This window comes from Zootoca vivipara, chromosome 12 (assembly GCF_965207765.1).
Source record: "Zootoca vivipara chromosome 12, rZooViv2.hap1.1, whole genome shotgun sequence".
In the NCBI taxonomy this organism is placed as follows: Eukaryota; Metazoa; Chordata; class Lepidosauria; order Squamata; family Lacertidae; genus Zootoca; species Zootoca vivipara.
In genome coordinates, this window is record NC_142595.1 from 6,454,373 (window position 1) to 6,479,334 (window position 24,962).

Here is a 24,962-nt window from a genome sequence, read left to right on the forward strand (position 1 = left end):
AGAGATTGATGTGATGTGCAGCAATGCAATCAATTCTACCTTACCCCAAGGAGCATATATTAGGGTTATTTTTTATGTCTCACAAAAGATGAAGGTGCTTCTGAACAATAATCATATGTAGTCTAAAAACAGGAGGATATTTAGAGCCTAGCCTCTCTAAATGGAACCTCGGGTGTGTGTGTGTGTGGCCAATAACATCCGCAGAATATCTTGCCAAGCAATTGGCTCCCTAACTAATTTCCATGGGTAGAAATGTGATTTAACCCCTCCCCAGCGAAAAGTTATAAGCGTTACGCAAATCATTCCTTGCTATTCTCAACATTCCCTGAATATTTCATGTGAGCAGGAGCCCAGAAATCCAACTCAAAAAACGTCACGCAGCGCAAAAAAAATTGAGGCATCCCATTAATAAAGGTGCCTTTTATCAATACAACATGTTGCACATGAAAGTTGCCTCATTAAGGAAAGGCTGAAAAGCAAGTCACCACCCCCTCTGCATTCTTGCTGCAATTCTCTCCTGAATAATTCGTATATATATCTGCTTTCTGTCAGGCCAGGCAGTAAGAGAGTGTATTCCAAATGAGGTTTTTTTGCAATAAATGGGAGATTAATTTGATGATCCAGATGATACAATGTGAGCCAAAGGTGAAAAGAAGTGTTCCATTAGCAGGCCTTGAGACTCCAGCAGGGGCTGAGAAATTGCTGCTGATGAATTAATGAATGCAAATCACTGGATCTTACACCTTTTACATAATGATCCATACAAGGTGGTGTCCTCGCTCATAAAACAATGCAGTGCAAAAGGAAAGCATGTTTGGCACTCATGCTAATAATGTAAGAAATAAGTAACAAAAGTAGGATCAAAAGAGCCCAAAGGAAAAATTCTAATAGAGTGCATAACAAAGACTAGATGTCCTTCATCTAGATACGCTGGGCAAGACATACACTCTACACACACAAATAAACAAAAACACACATTTGTAAAAATAAGGTTTAACAATGTTTGCCTTCTTCATGAGGTCTGTGATAAGGGTAAGTTACAGATTAAAAAGGCATACGATTTTATTAAAAAATATAAAGAATCTAATCCATTATATACCCCAACTTTATTTATTTGTGTATGTTTATTATGTTTTGTAAATTCAGCCATGTTTTATCAATTCAGGGAGTTGTGGCCTTGATTTTTCATAGTATCCAGGTTAGAGAGAGTTTAGGAGGAGGTTGAGATCACCTGAAGTTAAACACATTTTGGTTTCCAATTTAATAGCTGCTGCAAAGAAAAGGGGGGTCTAGCAAATCTGTTTGACTATATCTGCTTGGAACGTAAAACTAGAAATTGTTATTGCAAGGATAAGACTTAGAAATTGACTTCAAGTTATTTGTTAATGAATTAACACTGATGATGCGCTTGCATCACTCAGTGGGACTAAACATAAAAAATCAACATATAATCTAAGAACAATAAACCCAGATAGAAGCAACCAAAAAAGTTCTCAACAGGTCTGATCATAGAATCATAGAAATGTGGAGTTGAAAGAGACCCTAAGGGTCATCTAGTCCAACCCCCTGCAACGCAGGAATCTCAACTAAAGCATCTGTGACAGATGGCCATCCAACCTCTGCTGGAAGGAGAGTCCACAGATGTCTGATATATACATTGTGAGCTGAAAAAAGGATCAAGAAAGAGGGCCAAAAAGCCTTCCAAGGCAAAATACCCCACAAATGAGGCTGCAACCACAGCAAAGGCCACAGACAGAACATTGAGAAGGCCTTTCCCAGCAGTTCTCAGGGAGCAGACAGGCTGGTATGAGAGAAAGCATTGACAGCTTGGACCCAACTCATTTAGGAGTTAAAAGTAACTACCAACCAGTGCCACTACTGCTAGATTGGAGCAATGCGCTCCCATAGGTGCCACTGATGCAACAATCTGGACCAATGGATGCTTCCCCACACAGAGGGAGAGATAGCTCACTCGGTAGAGCATGAGATTCTTAATCTCTGCGTCTTGAGTTCAAGCCCCTTGCTGGGTGTTCGATTTCTACACTAGATGATCCTTGTGGATCCTTGTGGTTTACCCCACAGTGCCACCCGTGTCCTCTATATCTACAATATCAGATCTCAATTTCATCCTTAATTGAGTACTGGCAATAACCGTTTTGCACGGGGATTGCGTTCCTCCTTCACCCCATTACATCCCACCCCCTTTTCCAGTCACTTCCAGGTTGTGGCAGTGCCCGTGTGCAGAAAAACTGTCTTTGCCTGTGTAGGGATGGAATGGGGGGGCAGGTTTGGCATAGAATTAATCAGGACCACCCGCTTCCAATGAGCTGAGAGTTACTCCTGTATCATACATACAAATGACAAGTATGGCATTCCAGGCTAGGACCAGTATCCCCAAATCGTGTATGTGTTCATCTTCCACTGGAAAGTATAAAATAAGCACTGTACTAAATGCTGTTGTACTGGAAATAAATTCTGCAGAGGTTTTGCAGGTCAGAAGAATTAATTTCACATTCTATGTCAATTACTGAGGAAATTAGTTTTCAAGAGATTATAGGACTCTTCAGCAATCATCATACAGGATCCGCATGATTCCTCTCAGCTGCATTAATTTTAGATGGCTTAATAATTTATTCAAGCACAACAGAGGAAGGCATTTTCTCACTAAGCAATGAAATCAATATTATTGATCATGTCCTAATTCCTACACATCTGGCCCAGCACCATTGCCTATATTGCTCTCCTTCAACACTCATTTTAAGCTCCAAACAGTTCCAGTTTGCACAACACCTCTCCCCTTTTATAAGAAAGAGGAGGAGGAGGAATGGGAATCAGACAGCTATGCTGTTGGGGTTTTGAATGGCAGTGTCCAGTTTATGTAATCTCCCATAAAAGGAAAACAGTGGTACCTCGGGTTACAGACGCTTCAGGTTACAGACACCACTAACCCAGAAATAGTACCTCAGGTTAAGAACTTTGCTTCAGGGCGAGAACAGAAATCGTGTGGCAGCAGCAGGAGGCCCCATTAGCTAAAGTGGTACCTCCAGAACAAATTAAGTTCTTAACCCGAGGTACCACTGTAGTGCCACCCCAACTATACGTGTTCGGTGAACCACCATGTGTTTCACAGCTTGAAACAAAGCAGTGCTCAAATCAATCTCCATTAAAAGTATATGAATTTAAGCCAAGGCTGATCATACTTGTGAGGGATAGAGGGTATGAGACAGAAATAAGATGCTCCATTTTTGCCTTGACCTTGGCCATTTTGTGTTCTCCAGCCTATGTTTCAATAAAGCCTTTTCCACATGTGCTCCTAGAAAAACCCATTTAAGCACCTAACTTTGGTCATGTGATTGACACCTGCTCCTCTGAAGAAGATAAAGGGTGATAGGACACAGTGATGGCCTGGAGCGGACCAAATGGGGGAGGAAACTACTTCAATGCTGGGGGGGGGGGTTCTGTGTGGATATAGGAAATGCCAGATCTGTATGTTGCGGGTGCTTTGGTTGGAGAAAGGCTTCAGATGATAATTGCAGAGTCCAGGGGGACATGGGTGGCACTGTGGTCTAAACCATTGAGCCTCTTGGGCTTGCTGATCAGAAGGTCAGTGGTTCAAATCCCCGCAACAGGGTGAGCTCCTGTTGCTCTGTCCCAGCTCCTGCCAACTTAGCAGTTTGAAAGCACACCAGTGCAAGTAGATAAATAGGTACCACTGTGGTAGGAAGGTAAACGACATTCCCATGCACTCTGGTTTCCATCATGGTGTTCTGTTGTGCCAGAAGTGGTTTAGTCCTGCAGGCCACATGACCTGGAAAACTGTCTGTGGACAAACTCTGGATCCCTTGGCCTGAAAGCGAGATGAGCGCCGCAACCCCATAGTCACCTTTGACTGGACTTATCCATCCAGGGGTCCTTTACCTTTTACCTTTACTGGGTCAGTTCATATGAGGAGAGGGAGACCTTGAGGCATTGCGGTCCTGAACTGTTTAAGACTTTACAGAACTGTTTTCGGAGGCAGCCCCACATATAAAGCATTGCAGTAATTTAACCTAGAGGTTGGCACAGCATAGACAACAGGAATTTGGCTATCCCTTTCCAGAGAGTGGCAAAGTTGGGCCACCAGCTGAAGCTGATGGAAGGCAGTCTGCACCACTGAGGCTACCTGAGCCTCAAGCAACAACAAAGGATCCAGAAGTACCCCCAAGCTATGTTCCTGCTCCTTCAGAGGGAGTGTAACCCCATGAAGAGCAGGCAATCTCCCATCCATCCGGACTAGGGAGCCACCAACTAACAGAGCCTCAGTTTTATCTGGATTGAGCTGCACCTTGTCATCGTGTTTTTTTAATTACTTTATGCAACTACTATGCACATTTGTATTTCAATAAAGGCCTATCTTTCCAAATGGAGCCTGCATCCTTTTCTTTCGATTTACTGGGAGGGATACCTCTGGTCTAGGAACCCCTTTTAAATTTATCCAACATCTCCACCAACTTAATGCTCATCCAGATCTTCTGGGCCACTGCAAGAAGTAACCTGTACATTTTGGATTTCATATGTCGTCCCAATCCTAGTCCCACCCCACGAAAAAAAAAAGAGAAACAGAGCTGGAGGGGGGGGTCAGAAAACCTTTGACAAATGCATTTTCTGAATCCTGGATTTTAAACAACCTCCTTTCTTTTAGTATGATTTCACTGATGCCTCTTAATAACTGCAACCTAGCCAGCATCAGATAGCAAGCATGTTGTTTCAGAAAAGATTATGTAAAACCCTTTGCAAAGCTCTGAAATAATTCAGTTCACACCTATGGCAGCAAATTAACATGCCGTCAGAGACACTGTCATGGAGGTAGCTGTTGCTATCAAAACAAATTTGCATTAATTTATTTGAATGCTGATGATAAACCTTAACACTCCGGGTTGGTAGCTGTTTTGCTGCTAAATCAAATCAGTGGAACCGGAATACATCAACCACTTACTGTTGTACACAAAACTAAATCAAGGTGCCATTGATCAAGAAGCCTAAGGGTAGCCATGATCTTAAAAACCTTCAGCTACATTTCAACGTCAATAGATCTGTTCCCCTTAAGCTTACTGATAGTAGCTCATGAATGCCCACGAGAAAATATTACTAAGCTACCAAAAAAAGGGAGGAATTTCAGGCATGATACATCCATTCCCTGTAGGTGCAGTTTTGTGCCAATGAAGAGTCCTCAGATGACCCATTCACAATCGACTTTGCTATTCCTTGTCATTTTGGATTATTCAGCAGTGTCCAGTTACTTGCATGGAAAAACCAACCAGTGGTGGCAGTAACTCCCAGCCATTCTAGGTTCTTATCAACCAGTCTTCCTAACAGTAGGAAACAAATTAACAGAGAAGAAAAAAAGGAAATTCACAACAGATCAGCCAGGATCCAGTGGACTGGAAGAGAAAAATCTCCAAACCAGATGTGGTGTGGAAGCAGCACTTGCACTCATTCCTAATTTTGTTCATCAAGGTTACCAACACGAACAAGTATTGATGAAACACAGTGCGAAAAGGAGTCTTGATGCCTTATTGGGCACAATCATACCAAAATTTATTCTTCCACATACACACAAGTGGTACACCAGTACACACTGGTTATCTAGAAGAGGGGGAAATGTGCATGAATAAAAAGAACACAAGGTTGCAAGAAACTACATGCTCCAGTTCTGGAGTTAATTTTAGAAGCTCTCCAAAGTTAAACCCAGAAGGCATTCTGGGCAAAGTGTGGAGCATAGCCAATTCATGGAACAATAGCAGATTGGAACGGGGGAAATCTGCTCATCGCTAATTTGATTCATGTGCTGCAGAGGTGGGTCCCGTATTATTACTAAATCAATCGGCTTTTTGTAAGAAAGAAGTACCTTCAAATGAGCCATTTCCTGATTGCAAAACTACTGTAATCTGGCAACTAAGTCTTATTGCATGGAAATACAGCTGTCATATTTAGCTTTAAATGTAGGAATAATTAAAAATGATTGCTGCAGTTGGAAAACCAGCTGCATGGCATGCCCCCTCCAAGATGAGTCATCTATTTTACTGAACACCAGAACAGACTACCAAATATCCTATAGCAATTTCTGATGCAACCAGAAACAAGCAGGGAGAAACTTTTCCCCTTGCTCTAAAACACTTCTAATCTTGTTTATAACCCTGTGGTGCTAGGTTTATATATCTATAGCTATCTATCCGTGAATAAATAAAAACAGGCAACTAGTAAATCCACATTCCTAATGATGTATTAATTAGAAGGCATTCCAGAGTGTGTTATGATCAACACCAGTAACATAACATGTGGATTTAAGTCATATTAATTCTACTTGAGTTACATTCATTATGTATTTGTCTCACGTCCAAAATGGCTTTTCCAATATTTGCTTATTGCCAGCTTGGAAAAAAAAATTGTACCAAGGTTTAAATGAGTCTTTTTACATGTTACATATTCTTTTCCCGGAAAAACTGTATTAGGAAATTTTATATGGGGTTGCATAGGCTCTGGTTCGACTAGCTCCCTTCACCCTTGCAGGTAGCGCTGACCCAGAGCTTTATCATAGGTCAGCCAAGGGTGAACACCTGAGGAGATGAAAAGCCTGGGAGCAGACTCTATTCACTCCCCAGATGCTCCCCTGGACTCTTTCAGGGGTTGGCCAAACCAAGATGAGTCCCTGGATTCCTTTAATGGAATACCCTTCGCATAGGGATGGCAAGACCATTCTCCCATCCCTATCAAATGAACCAGTCCCTATCCTCAACCTTACAAGCTGTGACAAATTGCTACGCAGCAGGTGAAACCCAAATGGCAACAGCCAATCAGCCAAGTGGGAAAATTCCTTCCGTTCCCCTGTCCCAATGACAGACGACACACGACGGCATAGCAAGGTCAATCGCAAAAGGCCCTAAAATTAGAGAGAGGTGGGCGGGTGTTCTGATGCAGGCGTCGAAAGAGGAAGCTCTGGGACATGTGCATGGGTTCATATAGGTCCCTCAATCCTTTTAGACTGCAACCCCATTGGCCAGACTGAAACCCAGCATCGAGGGACCTACCAATCAGGTGTTGTGGCTGTCCAATGGACCCACCCACAACCAAGAGGTCAGTCTCCAGATCTCACCGCAACATGTGCCCTCTTTTAGGGAGGACATGGCTTTTGCCATTTTTGGTTTGGAATGTACTTGGTTCTTAACCTGTTATGTTCTTGGTTCTTAACCTACGTGCAAATTCCTGTACATAAATATCTATATTTTCTAAGTGTGAAAGTCTGAATGTAATGGCATATTGTGATTTAAAACTTGGTTTTTAAAAAAGGTGTGGAAATGTACCCAAATAAACCCAGATGTGTTTTTTTGGGGGGGGATTTATAATTGAAAGTCCTATGCCACACTGCCATTTTTTAAAAAACAGCTGATGTATGTATTTTGCATATATGTATTTTGCATGTATGTATTTTGCATTTAAAATTTGTATTGTAAATGATATTTTCCCCGTAATATTAAAACACCCACGAGTTCTATTTCCAATTTGTAACTTTAGAATTTTCCCAATTGCTTCAATTCTTTTATGTTTGCAATTCCTCCAAACATTGCAAATTTCACTCCGTTGTGCTGCTCAGAGCAGCAGGTGGGTTTCAGACTTTTGTTTGCATGTTTGCTTCTTAGGTGCATGAGAGCTGAAGTTTCCAGTGCATCCTTTTGCCTGGGAGCAAACAGAAAACAACAACAAAAACTCGATTCATATGCATCTAAGTGGTAAGCTCAGCGAGCATGCTCAGGCCATGTGGATGAGGCTTATACCGTCTCAGCAATGGACAGCCAGTTATCTGGGCTGCCAATTCCAGTCACAACAGATACTTCCGTTTAATGTGCACAAAATGTTATGTATATTTGAAATGTGTTGCATTTGAAAACTTATGTAGAGGCATGCATTTTGCAAAACGAGTCAGCAGCATGGGCTTGCACCCGCGACCGCAGGTGCCCAGGGCTGTGCGCCATCACCGGGGCGCATGCACACTATGTCACCACACCCCCATCATGATGATGTCACTCTCACACATAGCAGGGCGTGGTGATGTAGCATGTGCACGCCAGTGGGTGTGATGGTGCAGTACGTGCATGCCCCCCAGCAAGCATGTGTGGCTGTGCCACACTTTGTGGGTGCCCCCTCCTTTAAAATGTTGTGGTAGCCAGGGCCCCAGGGAGTCGTTGCCTTTGAAGAGAATTGTGCATTAGACATGGAGGTTTAACTCTAGTGAATGCAGAAGAGGGTGGAGATTTCCATTTCATTTTTTAGAAAGCTATTTTTATATAAAAGCTTTAAAAACAAAGAAAAGGTGATATACAGAATCAATACAAATATCAAGAGTTATTAATGTAGAAACGAAAAGAAATAAAAGGAAAAGAAAAGTCTTCCAATTCTCTGTTGATCAGCTGTAAAAACTTATGCAAAACTCTTGCTTCATAATAACATCCAGCTTTTACTTTCTATAAACCAACCTTTTATTCCGTCCTCAAACCCAGCTATCCCAACCTCATTTTCCTTTGTGTGCAAAAAGTCCATAAGGGGTTTCCGATCATTAATAAATGTCAACAATGATTTTTCTCTAATTAAGCACATCAACTTTGCCATCTCAGCCAAATTCATTAATTTCAATAACCATTCTTCCATAAAAAGGTAAAGGGACCCCTGGCCATTAGGTCCAGTCATGACCGACTCTGGGGTTGCAGCGCTCATCTCATGTTATTGGTTGAGGGAGCTGGCGTACAGGTTCCAGGTCATGTGGCCAGCATGATAAAGCCGCTTCTGGCAAACCAGAGCAGTGCACAAAACGCCGTTTACCTTCCTGCTTGGAGCAGTACCTATTTATCTACTTGCACTTTGACATGCTTTCGAACTGCTAGGTTGCTAGGAGCTGGGACCAAGCAACAGGAGCTCACCCCGTTGCGGGAATTCGAACCGCCGACCTTCTGATCAGCAAGTGGTTTAACCCACAGCGCCACCCGTGTTCCACCACCCACCCATGTAAGTCTTTCCATCTTTGTGCATATGACAATCTCACCAGTGTGATCATATATTGCTATAATCTTCCATATTATTTTTCTAGTTGTATAAGAAGGTTCCATTTCCATGTGTATGCTAAGAGATTATTAATCCTTGGGAAATTTGAGAACTCAGCAGTCATTGGAGCCAGTGTTGTTGAAGAAGGGGATCCTTCTCAGAGATCAGAGATCAGAGAGAGAGGAAAATTTTCGACTTAAAAAAGACTGGACCATTGTTGTTTGTTTAAGAGCAATATGTTATTTTGTATTTGCAATTTGTAACTAGTTTAAGACTGTTTGCAGTGAAACTTTTTGGAACTCTTTCTTCTGGAGGAGAGATCATTAGTATATACTGTGCACAAATCAGGGATACCATTTGCATCAACTCTAATATGGGGGTGAGTGCAGTGCCGGAGTTACGTATAAGCTAAACAAGCTATAGCTTAGGCCCCCACTCTCTTGCCCCCCCACCCCCCAATATACTTCTTCTTAATTTTATTTCACTATTAATATACTTCTTCTTAATTGTATTTCACTATTAATGTACTTCTTCTTAATTGTATTTCAGTTCAACAATTTGATAAAATACATATTTTGTTATGTGCAAATGGCTTTAGATACCTATTAGGTCCATAAATTACCCTATAGCATACATTCAACACTAAAAAATCAGCGGCAATTTGTTGTTGACAAAGGACAGCTGGGCATATAAAGGGCCCCGTTACCTTCAGTAGCTTAGGGCCTCATCAAAACTTAACCCAGCCCTGGGTGAGTGGCAGGGAACTCCCGCAACTGTGCCAACATTCTGAGACTTTTTCCTCAGGGAAAAAAAGGTCTTCTTCTTCGTCTTCGTCTTGTCTGGGAAAGCTCAGAAAAACCACCCTAATTATGACTCAGGCCACAGGAACCTGTCTCTCAGTAGCGAACTAGCTATATTCAGCATCTCGGATTGTGCCTGGAAAAGAATGTTCCTCTCAGGCAGATGCTGGATTGCAATTGCAGGGATCTATGTATATCAGAATACCTTTACTCAATGCCTTTGATGATAAATTGATAATAATTGTCTTGGGCATTAACAGAGTGTTTAATCAAGTACAACTGCAAATATTTTTGAAATGCCAGAAGGAGAAATGATACTTTCTTTTAGGGATTTCTGCCAATAAGGAGGACATTTGAAGCAGCAACTTTCAAGGTCCCATGCTGCAATTGGTTATTTCTCCTTCCCCATCAGTCCCACTGAAATGTCATACTGATGATAAATTACACATAACAGAGTCATTACATTGGCAGAGATGACAACAGGGACTTGTTTGAACTTTTAAGAAACTTTAAATATCTAAAATAAATGATTTTGCTAGGAACAGAAGAAGAAGAAAACGCCTCACTCAACTCATTAGTCAGGATGCATCCAAACCCCCCCCCCCCAATACATTATGGAAAATTAGAATTTTGTTCTTTCTGAGGAATAGTTTTTCTGATTTACACTGTAAGCTCAACAGAGTGAAGGAAACAACACATAATATCCCAGGGACTCATTAGTTTACTTTTTTTCCCCTATTCCACTCCCACTCCTTACATTTGTTTATGTACTGGAACATTTCAGTGTATGGAATGCAGAAGCCATTCAATATTTCTAAAATAACCTTCACTGGAGCAGGAAAAACCCAACACTTTGGGGATTAGGTTGATCAAAATACTCCAGGAATCTGGACAGAGAACGGCACACTCGGTAAAGATGCTGAAAATTACCAAAACAACAACATCAACCCAACTGAGTTCACTTTCTTTCCTCTTTGGATCAGGTAGCAAAACCTAGACATGCCCTGACATCATGATCTCATGGATTTCCCCACTTCTGGCAGCAGGTGACGTGCAGCAGGTTTGGGAAAATTCATTATGTCCCAATCTCAGGAGGAGAGCTGTCAAAGACATGGCGAGCAGAGAGGAATTGGCAGAGGGGGAGGAAGAGGCAGAGGTAAACAGAAGGCTGTGTGTCAGGGCCATCTGAAGCATATCTGGTGCAAAGCTTCCTCCGGCGCCCCCCCCCCTTTCCCAGAGTTTTTTTAGGGAGGACAGCGCTGCTAGCGGGGCTGGAGAAGGCGGGCAGTGGCTGGAGAGCAGCTCCTCCGGCGGGGAAGAGACGGAGGCTGGCCACGGCGCCTCCAGGCTCAGCTGGCCACTTTGTGCCACAGTGGCCACGGCAGACGGATGCTCCGGGCGTGGCACTGCTTCTGCACAGCATGGTGAGAGGAGCATTGCTGCAAGTACAGCCCCCATTTTCAGCCTTTCCCACCCACAAAAACCCTTAAAAATGCTATCCACAAATTCCGCACCCGTCTCTATTGTAGGGGCTTGAGGGACGCAAGGTGGGACTGGGTGCAGACTTCATCCAGGGGCCTAGAAACAGACAGGAATGTGGGGGAAAGGGAATGTGGGGAAAAGGGAATGAGAAAGGCAACTTTGAAAGGCAGAAGCTTGCTTGACATTGTCAAGGTTAGGGAAGTACCAGGACTCATCTCATTCCACATTCTTGTGTTAGGTTTTTCCTTTCAGACTGATGTGGTCAATGGTGCTACACAGAGATGTGTGTTTGTAACCTTGTTCTGAATGTTAACACACCTGTGAGCTTTTGCTAATTTGAATAATTGAAGGTAGAGTTTGCTCACTGTAATGTGATTGGGTAATTGACTATTTTGAATTCTGTATTTAAGCTACCCAAATGGTTCATGGGTGTGGTGGTGATGTATTGTGAAATGAGAGGAATGGAGTAGAGGAGTGTGGTGTATATAATTGTAAATAAAAGCAAGCAAAGATACTGAAGACGACTTTGTTATTTCGTCGACCCTGCCGCTGTTGCCACTCGGTTGGTGCGTATTGCCCAACATCTTGTTCCTAACTGTACTCTATGGGTCAATCACAAGGGTGGCCTTAGGCGAGTATATATTTATGGTGCTTGCAAAAGTGAAATCTCTGCCACCCAATGGCTGAACTGGTTGTGGCCTTTGATGGTACAGAGCGTTTATGAACATTCCAACTTCTCGGGCAATAAACCAGTCTCCTTTTTCACAGTATGCCTTCTCTGACAAGAGACAATGTTAGTTTCACTGCGAATCAAAAGTTTTCCAGAAAGGGGATTCCTCCTGTTGTTGCTACTACTTTTGCAATAGAGCATTGTGTTGTACAAACTCTAAAGATGATAAAGAGGACTGCAATGGGACCAAGAAGAGGGAGAGAGAGAACTGAACATTGATGTGAACTTAGGGTTCACCCACACTTCCATTTGTGCTGCGATTTGTACGCACTGGTCTGTGATTTCCAGGCAGGGGTCCAAGCAGGGTGCTTTGTTTGTTTGTTTTGTCCTACCACTTTCCTCTGGAAAACCCACTCTTTACCGATGAATTGGAACAAATGTCTATCAGGTTTTCTACGGATTGTCATTTGTTCTGATTCAGTGGTAAACAGTGGGTTTTCCCAGGAAAAACAGTGGGACAGACAGACAGACAGACAGACAGACAGACAAATCCCATTTGCACCCATGTCTGGAAACTACCAACCTGTGCCTACGAATTGTGGTAGAAACAGAATCATTGATGAGCGCTATGTATAAAATTTCTTGTTTTCAGGATTTTAGTTAGTTGGTGTTTCCTTCTTCTTCTTTTTCATTAAAACAAAACAAAACCCTGCTTTAAGATAGAAGCAATCTGAGGAAAAAAGGAATGTCTGAATGAGCCCTTCCATGGACATTACATGAAAGCTGCTGTTCCACTCTAATCACCAGAATAACATTACTGCTCTAATACTACTTTTTCTCTCATAAAATCCACACCTGGTGTTGAAGCAATCCTGGAAATTACGTCCAAAGTGCCTCAGATAATAGCCAAACATCATCAAAGGGCTGTCATTTTACTGACATATTAGAGCACATGCCATCAGAGAAACTGTATGAGCCAATGTCTGGCAAGGAAAGGCCTGTTTTGTTGCATGTGCAAATAGTATTTCATATTTTTGTCCTTCCTATGGGCTGTGGAAATTCTGCTGTTTACCAGAGTGCTCTCCTAGAAAGTCTATAGCTACCAAGAGGCTAAAGACATAATTGCCAAATTTGCCTCATGTCTAATGCCAGATACACAGATTTGTTTATGTGAGAGTGAGACATTAAATTCATTAAAAAAAGAAAACAGAGTGCAATCTGGTGGCTGATTCATGTACTGACTGTCTGGTTCACAAGTCACCTAAGCCATAAAGTCATTTGGCAGTGGTAAGCAGAGGTGTTTGTGTGTGCCTATTAGGGTTGCCACCTTTGTCCTGGCACAATACAGGACAGGGTGGGTGAGATGGTTGAGGGGCGATGTTCCTTTTCATCTGGTGCTGAAGTGACTTCAGAGCAATCCATTACAATCTATTGCAGCCTAGCAGAATGGTCCCTCTGGAATTTGTCACACACACACTCACAGATATACAAGAATTTGAAAATTTGTCTATGCTTGGCTACCCAGAGCGTAAAGACACGATTCTTTGACCTTTCACACACCCTTTCAAACACATGCATTTGGAGAGGATCCCTAACTTGGCAGGACAAAACTGTACCAAATTCACATGTGGTGGGGGGTGTACATATGTACAATTTTTCTGGCAAAGGGTGTTTAAGGAGATAACAGAAACAAACTCGCTCTCCCTTCGTGCCCCGCGGCCGAGCGCAGAGAGGCCAGGGAGGGTTGTCAGGAGGAGGCAGCGGCGGACCAAGATGGTGGCATCGGGCTCCGGGGCCGCGGTGGCGGCGGGAGCCGGACCGGGCTCCTCCTTGTCCTCTTGCTGCTGGTTGCCAGGGGGGAGCGTAGGGGGGGGAGGAAAAGAAAGCAGCCTCCTCCTCCTTGCGCTTTAGTGCAAGCGCAGTGAGGCGCTGTGCGTCCAGTCTCTGCGTCCAGTCCCTGTGTCTGTGGGGCACATGTGCAGTAGCGCAAACCCAGGGACACAGGGACTGGATGCAGAGACACTTGGACTTTATTATATAGGATGTTGGGGTGGAAGGTTCACAGGCTAGGAAGGACTTGTCTACCAGCTCCATCTGGTACGCAGGCTGAGACCCTACCTGCCTGCGGACTGCCTTGCCAGAGTGGTGCATGCTCTAGTTATCTCCCGCTTGGACTACTGCAATGCGCTCTATGTGGGGCTACCTTTGAAGGTGACCTGGAAACTACAACTAATCCAGAATGCGGCTGCTAGACTGGTGACTGGGAGCGGCCGCTGAGACCACATAACACCGGTCTTGAAAGATCTACATTGGCTCCCAGTACGTTTCCGAGCACAATTCAAAGTGTTGGTGCTGACCTTTAAAGCCCTGAAGGAGCGTCTCCACCCCCATCGTTCAGCCCAGACACTGAGATCCAGCACCGAGGGCCTTCTGGTGCAAGAAGTGAGATTACAGGCAACCAGGCAGAGGGCCTTCTCTGTAGTGGCACCCGCCCTGTGGAACGCCCTTCCATCAAATGTCAAGGAAATAAGCAGCTATCCTATTTTTTAAAGACATCTGAAGGCAGCCCTGTTTAGGGAAGGTTTTAATATTTAATGCTGTATTGTTTTTAACACTCGATTGGGAGCTGCCCAGAGTGGCTGGGGAAATTCAGTCAGATGGGCCGGGTATAAATAATTATTATTATTATTATTATTATTATTATTATTATTATTATTATTATTAGCAAAAATAGCTTCCTGACAATCAAGTTTCCCTTTGCATAGGATGCTGCCTCATACTGTGTCAGACAGAGTGGGAAAGGACATCCTTGTCAGGGTCTCCCCTCATTTGGAGCAGCTGGCAAGCCCTTTTCCATGTTGTCGGAATTTGTGGGCACTGAAGAAACATTTCCACTGTGGGCTGTGGAAGAAGCATGGCTATGACACACACTGAAAGTGATGCTTGCCTATGTGGCTCTGTGACCCCTTCCTCACATGTTCCTTCAATGCCTAGGGTGGGTGGGTGGGTTGGGAACAGTGGGCAAAGCTTGGTGAGATCAAGAATTTTTTTAAAAAAAGGTAAAGGACCACTGACAGTTAAGTCCAGTCGCAGACGACTCTGGGGTTGTGGCGCTCCTCTTGCTTTACTGGCCGAGGGAGCCAGCAGTTTTTCCAGGTCATGTGGCCAGCATGACTAAGCTGCTTCTGGTGCAATGGAACACCGAAGCCAAAGCAGTGCACGGAAACACCGTTTACCTTCCCTCCCTATCTACTTGAAGTTTGACGTGCTTTCGAACTGCTAGGTGGGCAGGAGCTGGGACCGAGCAACGGGAGCTCACCCCGTCACGGGGATTCAAACCGCCGACCTTTTGATTGGCAAGCCCAAGAGACTCAGTGGCTTAGACCACAGCTTCACTCGCGTCCCAAGAATAAATCAAGAATAAATGCCATTAATTTGGGATCCTGCCTTTGCCTGGCCAAGAACACAATGCCTTCTGGTTGATACATTTCAGCTTCCCACTTAAGCCACTAAACTTAGGGACCTTGAGTTGGTGATAAAAACCCTCCAGGTCTAGTTTTGAAAGAGCCATCTCAAGGGAGCAGGCCGTCTTAAGTGTGGCTACATTACTGGGCTGAATATGACGCTCTTTAAAGTAACCTTTCAGTCTCTCTCCATCTCCTGACCACCGACCCCTCTGACAGTGGTCCTGATATGATCTGTGTTGCATAAAAAGGTAAAGGTAAAGGACCCCTGACAGTTAAGTCCAGTCGCGAATGACTCTGGAGTTGCTTTACTGGCCGAGGGAGCCAGTGTTTGTCCGCAGACAGTTTTCCGGGTCATGTGGCCAGCATGACAAAGCTGCTTCTGGTGAAACCAGAGCAGTGTACAGAAACACTGTTTACCTTCCCGCCGCAGCGGTACCTATTTATCTACTTGCACTTTGACGTGCTTTCAAAATGCTAGGTTGGCAGGAGCTGGGACCAAGCAACGGGAGCTCACCCCATCGTGGGGATTCGAACCGCCGACCCTCCGATCAGCAAGCCCTAGGCTCAGTGGTTTATTAGACCACAGCACCACCCGCATATGCTCATTTTAAAAATGGTTTTTATACTTCACCGAATGTTCCCACCAAACCTGTCACGGTGGCCGGAGAAGGCTACTTCAGAGTAACGACTCTACACAGCTCTGCATTTTGTCTTTTATTGGTGCTGAGTATTTACAGTGCTAATGGCAGTGCTATTTACAAAGACACATCTGTTCAGCTTGAATCAGAACCTCCAAGTGGCTTTTGGCGCGTCTTGCGCCAGCATAACAACTTGGGGAGACCCATCCTCTTCCCCCAACGCTTTCTGCGAAGTTCCGGAGTTGGGGGGACTGGCCTGCCCCCCTTCCTTCCCCCTTCCTGTCCCACCTGGGACGATGGCTCTTCTACCCTGCCAGAGCCTTGGACACCACTTCCTGTTTCCCCACTTGAGCTGGAGCTTTCCCTCTTTTCAGCCTCGCTCGGGGCTGGGCTGGAACTCAGGAGGGGAGGGGCTTCGCGATATCCCTTGCCCCTCACAAAACCCATTCATAAATCATTGCAAGCACTCTGTTAATAAGGTGAGATGGGACAATCTCAATATGTCGGAAACCAGCCGTTCATATCATTGCTGCTGTGAGTTCCCCAACAGCAATCTTTAGACTTTAAGGTAGCACTGATGAATAAATCACCTGTCTGTGTGTTTTACAGAGCAGAGGCAGAAACTATACAGATGAAGTGTTTAAAAAATGCCTTGTTAATTGCCCATCAATTAATGAAACATATGCAGATGTCACACCAGCAATATCAGATGCCCGTACTGGGACAAAAGGAAGAGGGTGAATACTGCAGAAAAGTCCCATCACTTGCATAGTTATACAAATATGGTCCAAATTAAGTAAAATGAGAACAACAATGAGAAAGCCAAAATGCAACTTTTTAGGTCAAATAGTGTTCCCTAAAAATATGTAGAGCTGTGGCTCTCTGTGGTTATACATCAAGAGTAGGCAAACTAAGGCCCAGGGGCCTGATTCAGCCCAATCGCTTTCTCAATGCAACCTGCAGATGGTCTGGGAATCAGTGTGTTTTCACATGAGTAGAATGTGCCCTTTTATTTAAAATGCACCTATGGGTTATTTGTGGGGCATATGAATTCCTTTTTTATGAACAAATAAAAAATTCTGAGGGACAATGGACTGGCCCCCTGCTGGAAAAGTGAAAGTCTTTCAGTATCAATAAACTCAGGGCCATCTCAAGCAGGCCGGGCGCCCTGGCACTGAGGCACGGAGATCGCTCTGGCGCCCCGCCCTCGCAGCGTGCAGCACGGCTTCTGCGTGGCTTTGTCGCGCAGCGCCCCCCCTGCCAGCCCGGCGCCCAGGCGCCCCGCGCCACCGGGACTACACCTAGAGCTGGGCCTGAATAAACTCATGTTCCTGACCTAAAGCAACAACACCATAGCATTCCCATAACTACAGAAGGAGCTCATCTGAAAGCAGGGTGTGAACAAATCGCCATGGAGTTTTATCTCAAAAGAAGGGGAATTGGGTGGTTTCAAATGACATTCATATATGCACATTTCTCTATTACTTTTAATAGTCCAAACACTTATAGATTGTCATGTTTGCAACAATCAACCCTCGAAGTGTTTCACACAGAAAATACAGAGGCTTCAAAACAATTCATATAAGCAGCAATCCATTTAAAACACGAAAGCGTTTAAAATCGTTTCTGACAGAAAGTCAAGTTTATTAAAAAATAAATAAACAGCCACAGCACTCCATCAAGTTAAAAAAACCAAAAACCCACACATTTAAAATTTAGAGGCTATAAAGATCATGTTTAACTATACTTAAATGCAATGATATTTGGGACACTACAGATGTTCTATGAGTACCTGTGACCTTATGACTGACAAAAGCACACACACCATTTATTTTATTTTATGTTTAGAATATTTGCACCAGATAAAAAGGAAATAAAGCTTAGAATACGTAAAATAGAATAAAATGATTTTATTCAGTGTTGCTCCTGAAGTATAATGAAGACGCGCTGAATTATAATCTATTAAACAACTCAAGCACTTGCAAATGTAGAACACAAGAAAAGGAGAAAAAAGGTAACAATTTGCCCCTCTTGCTTTGCTCTTCCCCTCGGTGAGATTGCTTTTTGATTTTAAACTTCAAACAAGCATTTCTAACAGGTATCCTTGGAGAAAACAAGAAGCAGAGATGTTGATCATCTGATGCGCGCCACTCCTGTAATCACAGCCAGCGGTTTTAATAAATAGCTGCTCCACTTCACCTCTGATTTCAGAGTCCTCACTATCGCCCAACAAGTTCACAAGAGCTTTTCATAATCGTCAAAGGAGATGGGCTGGAGAGCTCTTGTAATGGTGCTATGCTAACAAAGCACCTGTTTCTCGTGCCAATTGGCCCAAGATCCTGGAACATTACCTAATTACAAGGAGGCAGAGTGCAAAGCACATCAAGAACAAGAGGCTTGTCGAAGCTTTTTTTAAAAAAAGAGAAAAGAAATACCAATGCTGAGCTTGATTGTAATTATCCAGGTTTAGCCGGGGGTGGGGGGAGAAATCAATTTAACTCAGTGAGTTAAAATTATAATATGCAAATCCAAAGAGGAAGCAACGATTTCCCTTCCCCCCTCCTTCTATACCTCTTATCTACAATCCTGCATGGAATCTGGCCTGGACTCCACATTCTGCAAAATAGGAGTGAGTCTTCATGGTTCTGGGGAAGTAAAAAAAAAAAAGGTAAAGGACCCCTCACAGTTAAGTCCAGTCGCGAACGACTCTGGAATTGCACCACTCATATCGCTTTACTGGCTGAGGGAGCCGATGTTTGTCCGGAGATAGCTTCCGGGTCATGCGGACAGCATGACTAAGCACTTCTGGCAAAACCAGATCAGCGTACGGAAACGCCGTTTACCTTCCTGCCAGAGCAGTACCTATTTATCTACTTGCACTTTGACATGCTTTCGAACTGCTAGGTTGGCAGGAGGTGGGACCAAGCAACTGGAGCTCACCCCATCATGGGGATTTGAACCATTGACCTTCCGATCAGCAAGCCCTGGGCTCAGTGGTTTAGACCACAGCACCACCTGCATCCCTGTGGAAGTAGGACAGACTATAACACTTCATAACATGGGTGAGGGGTATCTTCTGCTTGGAAAAAACAGGCACCTCTCTGTAAGCAGTTGCATGGAGCAAGATTCAAAACCAGCACCCCTCATCTATGGAATCTATTTTACTGCCTAGGGATTGTTCTCCCAACTAATTTCTGCTGCATGTATTGAGCAGGCCTCATTCATGTATGACCACACTGATGGAAGCCAGGGAATTTCACCAGAACTGCATATGGCAAGACTGCAACTTAAATGCAAATATTGTTGTTGCTTAGTTGTTTTGTTGTGTCTGACTCTTCATGACCCCATGGACCAGAGCATGCCAGGCACTCCTGTCTTCCACTGCCTCCCACAGTTTGGTCAGAGTCATGTTGGTAGCTTCGAGAACACTGTCCAACCATCTCGTCCTCTGTTGTGCCCTTCTCCTTGTGCTCTCAATCTTTCCCAACATCAGGGACTTTTCCAGGGAGTCTTCTCTTCTCATGAGGTGGCCAAAGTATTGGAGCCTCAGCTTCACAATCTGTCCTTCCAGTGAGCACTCAGAGCTTATTTCCTTCAGAATGGAGAGGTTTGATCTTCTTGCAGTCCATGGGACTCTCAAGAGTCTCCTCCAGCACCATAATTCAAAAGCATCAATTCTTCAGCAATCAGCCTTCTTTATGGTCCAGCTCTCATTTCCATACATCACTACTGGGAAAATCATAGCTTTAACTATACGGACCTTTGTAGGCAAGGTGATGTCTCTGCTTTTTAAGATGCTGTCTGGGTTTATCATTGCTTTTCTCCCAAGAAGCAGGCGTCTTTTAATTTCGTGACTGCTGTCACCATCTGCAGTGATCAAGGAGCCCAGGAAAGTAAAATCTCTCACTGTCTCCATTTCTTCCCCTTCTATTTGCCAGGTGGTGATGGGACCAGTGGCCATGATCTTAGTTTTTTTGATGTTGAGCTTCAGGTGATAGAAATTGCTTCTGTACTTTCACCACTTACGGCCCTTTGTGCAAAAATTCTACTTCAGGGTCAGTGCTGGGTTTGAGTTGACCGTGGACAAATGCCCTTTGATACTCCAATGGAACCTCAACTGCCTAGGACTGCTGAGAGCACCAGATTTATAAAAGATCTATAAAAGGGGTGGCAATGGCAGGGATGTGTGCTGGATGGGTTGTTGAGTGCCCTGTTCGAGCTAACTATATTTTACAGAATGGGTTTTTTGTTTGTTTGTTAGTGTTGCATACCATCCAGACCTGTTAATATTGTTTATCATCCAGTCTCCCACCATATCCAGCACAACATACAGGTGAAACTCGAAAAATTGTAATATCATCGAAAAGTGCATTTATTTCAGTAACACAATTTAAAAGGTGAAACCAATATATGAGATAGATGCTTGACATGCAAATCAAGATATGTCAAGCCTTTATTTGTTGTAATTGTCATTATTTGTCGTTAGGCGGATCAATTTTAAATGGAATGTAATTAATAAAATGTAATAGCGATGTTTATTTTTGTATTATTGTAACTATTTGTTTTATTACTGTGGAATTTCCAAAAGAAAGCATTTGTAAAAAATTAAAAGAAAAATAAAAAATAAGAAGTTGCATTACTGAAATAAATGCACTTTTCGACAATATTCTAATTTTCCGAGTTTCACCTGTAGATTTGTGCTCATTATAGACTAAGCACCAAAATTAGTTTTGATTTTCACTTTAGCAGCACAACAAAAGTCCTGTGGTCAAATCCCAGACAGGAAGCTGGCACATCTAAGCCTGTCTAGCAATGTAAGAAAACCCGCCGTGTCCCACAAACAAAGAACAAGGATTATCTCAAGAAGGAAGACAAGTAGCTCTGGAGATTGAGTGCTGATGCTGATTGGTTTTGATAAATAGATGCAGTTCTGTGTCCTTTTCTGGGAAAAGTCAGTAAACTGAACTGCTGATGTTGGATAATTCTCTCAGTGCAATTAACTATCTGTTGCGGCGCTGACATAGGGCTGGATTATCCATCAATCACCCACAAAAACAAGTGTACTGCTGAAGAAAACCCTTGCCTTCCCCCCCCCCCCCAGACTAGAGCTGAAATGACTCCAAATCTACCAGAGGCTGATTTACTTTGTCTATATTAATCAAGTTTTCAAATTATTCAATCCAGTCCCAATTAACTGAGAAAAAAAATCTTGCCAAGGCTGCACACTAAACAGCTTACTCCTTTGCATGCTACTCAGAAGTAAGTCCCGCTGTTCTCAATGGAGCTAGCTCATTAGTACGTATGCTTTGAACTGCAGCCTCACGTGGCAATCCTATACTCTAGTTAATGCAAGGGGTAAAATATGCCACGGCCGTATTGTCGAAGATAACACACTCTTTCAAGAAAGAATGTTTGAAACTCACTTTCTCTTTATTTCCCTTGTCCTTATGATCTACTTGGCAAGTCTATGGTCCTTTGGAAGAAGGGGAAATACTTTGTTGTAAAGAGTTAGTGGGGTATTGCATTAAAAAGTTTTCAAAATGGCGAAAAAATGTCTTGCACTTGTCTTGCTTTTGAGGTGGTGGATGGCCTTTCATTCTACAATGACCGCTCCCCACATCAAATGGGGAGCGCCTTTTACGCAGCCCCCATGATCCCATGAGGCTCCTGGCAGTACAGCCTAGATTTGCACACCCCCCCCCCCAGGCTGGACACCTGGAGATGGCTGCTTACTTCCGCCAGTTACCCAATCCCAGTTGGGGAGGCGTTGCCAGGAGAGAGTTGGCCGGGTAAGGGGAGGGATTGACCTGCCCACACAATAGTGGGCGGAACTTACCTGGGGGTTCTCAGTCAGCTCCAGAGCTTCTCCCACCCTGCCCTCCCTCAGTTAAGCATTCATCACAGGTTAACCTCTTCTTCACAGGTATGCGGGCGCTGCTACATTATGGTCGCTGTTGAAGGTTTTGCCTTCCCCATAGCAAAACATCACAACTTTGGCGGTTTCAGGCCATGGGTGGAAACTTTAGTCTATCTTCCCAAAATTGGAGGGGGGGCATGAAGCGGTGACCCACGCCCCCCCCCTACAGTGATGATCCCAGGGTTCCCTGTTAAAGGGGTTGTTTTGAGGGGAAGCATTGGCCATATGCTGTGAGGTTGTCATTGCTCTCCCCTCCAGTGGCGGCGTAACGGGGGTGGGCTCTCTGCTTCAACAGATGTTCTCCAGAGCCAGCCCAATCCCCACACATTCTGGATATCCCTGAAGTTCCCCATATCCCTGGCCAGGGACTGGGAGGGATAAATGCCCAATGCCTAAACTAATGTCTCCCTCCATCTGATGTTTTAAACAAAGTTGTGGCCCAAATTTTAATCCCATAACACGTTGTCTTGAGTAATCATTCACCCGGGTGTCGCCCGAGGTTGGGGGGGGGGAGGTCTCCGCCTGTCCATGCAAATCTCACCAGTGGTCTTCACTCTGCAAGCTTCTTAGCTGCTGGCACATCAATTGAAACCCAGAGGGAAATATCAGGAGGAAACTCCCATGGGACTCTTTCAAGATCAGGAAGTGCAAGCAGCCAATGAGTTTACAGAGTGTTGTGGGGGCAGGGAGAGGCACTCCACCTTCAAGTCACATTGCAATTATAGGGTAAGCTCAAAATCCCACCCTACAGAAGTTCTGTAGTACCAAGACAATGTGGAAGAAAAACAGAAACCTTTCACTGGGAAAGAAAAATTTGGAGAAAAATTGAAGGACAGATGCTGACACTTGGCTGATTTGGATAGGCCACAATATTATATATTATGGCGAGGGTGGAGAAAGGCTGAAGCAAAGGCCCCTTTGCAGAGGGTGAAATCACTTTCAGAAGTTGACTGGTGCTTCCTTCCACTGCAAGAATAAGAGAACAGATCACATATAAATGATTTACATATGAGCTGTTACAAAGCACAGAGTGAAATAAAATAGCCACGGGTGACTAACATCAAGAGATTTCTTTCTAAAGAAGAGCAGACCTTGCAAAAGGAGAATTTAGCATCCTACCTCCATACATATTTTATTTTATTTTAAGAAAAGACATAATTATTTCACAGAAGATTTCTTCTTACCAGTTGGAGAGTGCCCAATTCAGCATTCTCCATATGCACACTTCTGTGCAGAAGAGAACTTCAGATTTTCAAGAGAATGGGCAATATTATCTCAAAGTGCCACATCATTGTGTTGGTGTGGTGTTGTGAATCATTCATTTGCTGAAGTTTGCACTTCTTTGTAGGGAGGAAAGATGACTGCATTGAGAAACTTATTTTTAATCAGCAAACAAAGTGTGTGTGTGGAGGGGAGAGAGAACATTTTCCCTCCTGCTGGTGCCTCCAAACAGTTATGTGTTGTCTTCTGCCTATTTTGTGTCCCAACAGCCAATGTTACAAGCGTAATTTACTTGAAAGGGGGAGATGCCACCAACAACAACCATGTTTTTGTGCTGGTAGCCATTCCGACAAAGAAGCCAGTCTCCAGCCAGAGCAATGGTTCTCAAAGGTTGTGGAGCACCACGTTGGTGTGGCAGCAGAGGATGGCAATTGTGGCAGGAAGATTCAAGGACAATCAAAGAAACATTTAAACATTTCCATGTAGTGTAGTATAGTATAGCATCAAAATTGTTTTGTTTTGATATTCAACCAGAAACAGTATCCACACCTCCCTTCAAGAGCATTGGCTCTTGTTTTACAGTACTGCAGAACATATTGCTGTGAAGAGGGGTTTTCAGCTCTGACAGATATGAAGGATCTGAAAAGAGAAAGGCTTTGTTGTGTTGATGAGGAGCTGAGACTTTGTTTTTCTCAAATTAGACCTAATATACTGTAATTGGGGGTGCAGGTGGCGCTGTGGTGTAAACCACTGAGCCTAGGGCTTGCCGATCGAAAGGTCGGCGGTTCGAATCCCTGCGACGGGGTGGGCTCCCGTTGTTCGTTCCCAGCTTCTGCCAACCTAGCAGTTCGAAAGCATGTCAAAGTGCAAGTAGATAAATAGGTACCGCTCTGGTGGGAAGGTAAACAGTGTTTCCGTATGCTGCTCTGGTTTTGCCAGAATTGGCTTTGTCATGCTGGCCACATGACCCAGAAAAACTGTCTGCAGACAAACGCCGGCTCCCTTGGCCTATAAAGTGAGATGAGCGCCACAATCTGAGAATTGTTCGTGACTCGACTTAACTGTCAGGGGTCCTTTACCTTTACCTTTATACTGTAAATGAGGTTACCTGGCAAAAGCAAACTCACACCTCTCACTGAGTTTGTATATGTATTTATAAGATATGTATGCAAGAGGCTTGTTTATCATCATATTTTGGGAATGATTCATGTTCTTATGTAACTGCATTGTTTCATACTTTCTGGATGTCCCAATGATCATATTATAAAGTAATTGTGTTCTATGTTATATATCAAGCACTGCTGGTTGTGGTTTCTTTTTGTTTTCCAACATATTTCTTATCAATAAAAAAAAATGGTGTGGCACCAGCAAATTTTCATTCTGAAAGTGTGGCCCAGAGAAAAAAAAGCTTGACAACCACTGAGCTAGAGCTCTGCCATGTGTTTTGAAATGCATGAATGAAGGCAAATTCCTATTCCTGCTGCCCAGTTCCCTTAACATTTAGCTCCTGTCTGAGGTTTGGCAAGCTGTCAGAAGTCCAGATAGGCTACGAAGGAACCCCCCCCCCCCCTCAACACCTTGTAGTGGAGAACAGGCAAGCAACTAAGCTCAAGGAAGGGGCTGAGAGAAGGATGCGATTTTAAAGTGCTCCCATCAACTTTTGTCCCCTCTCCTAACTGGCACATATGCCCTCCA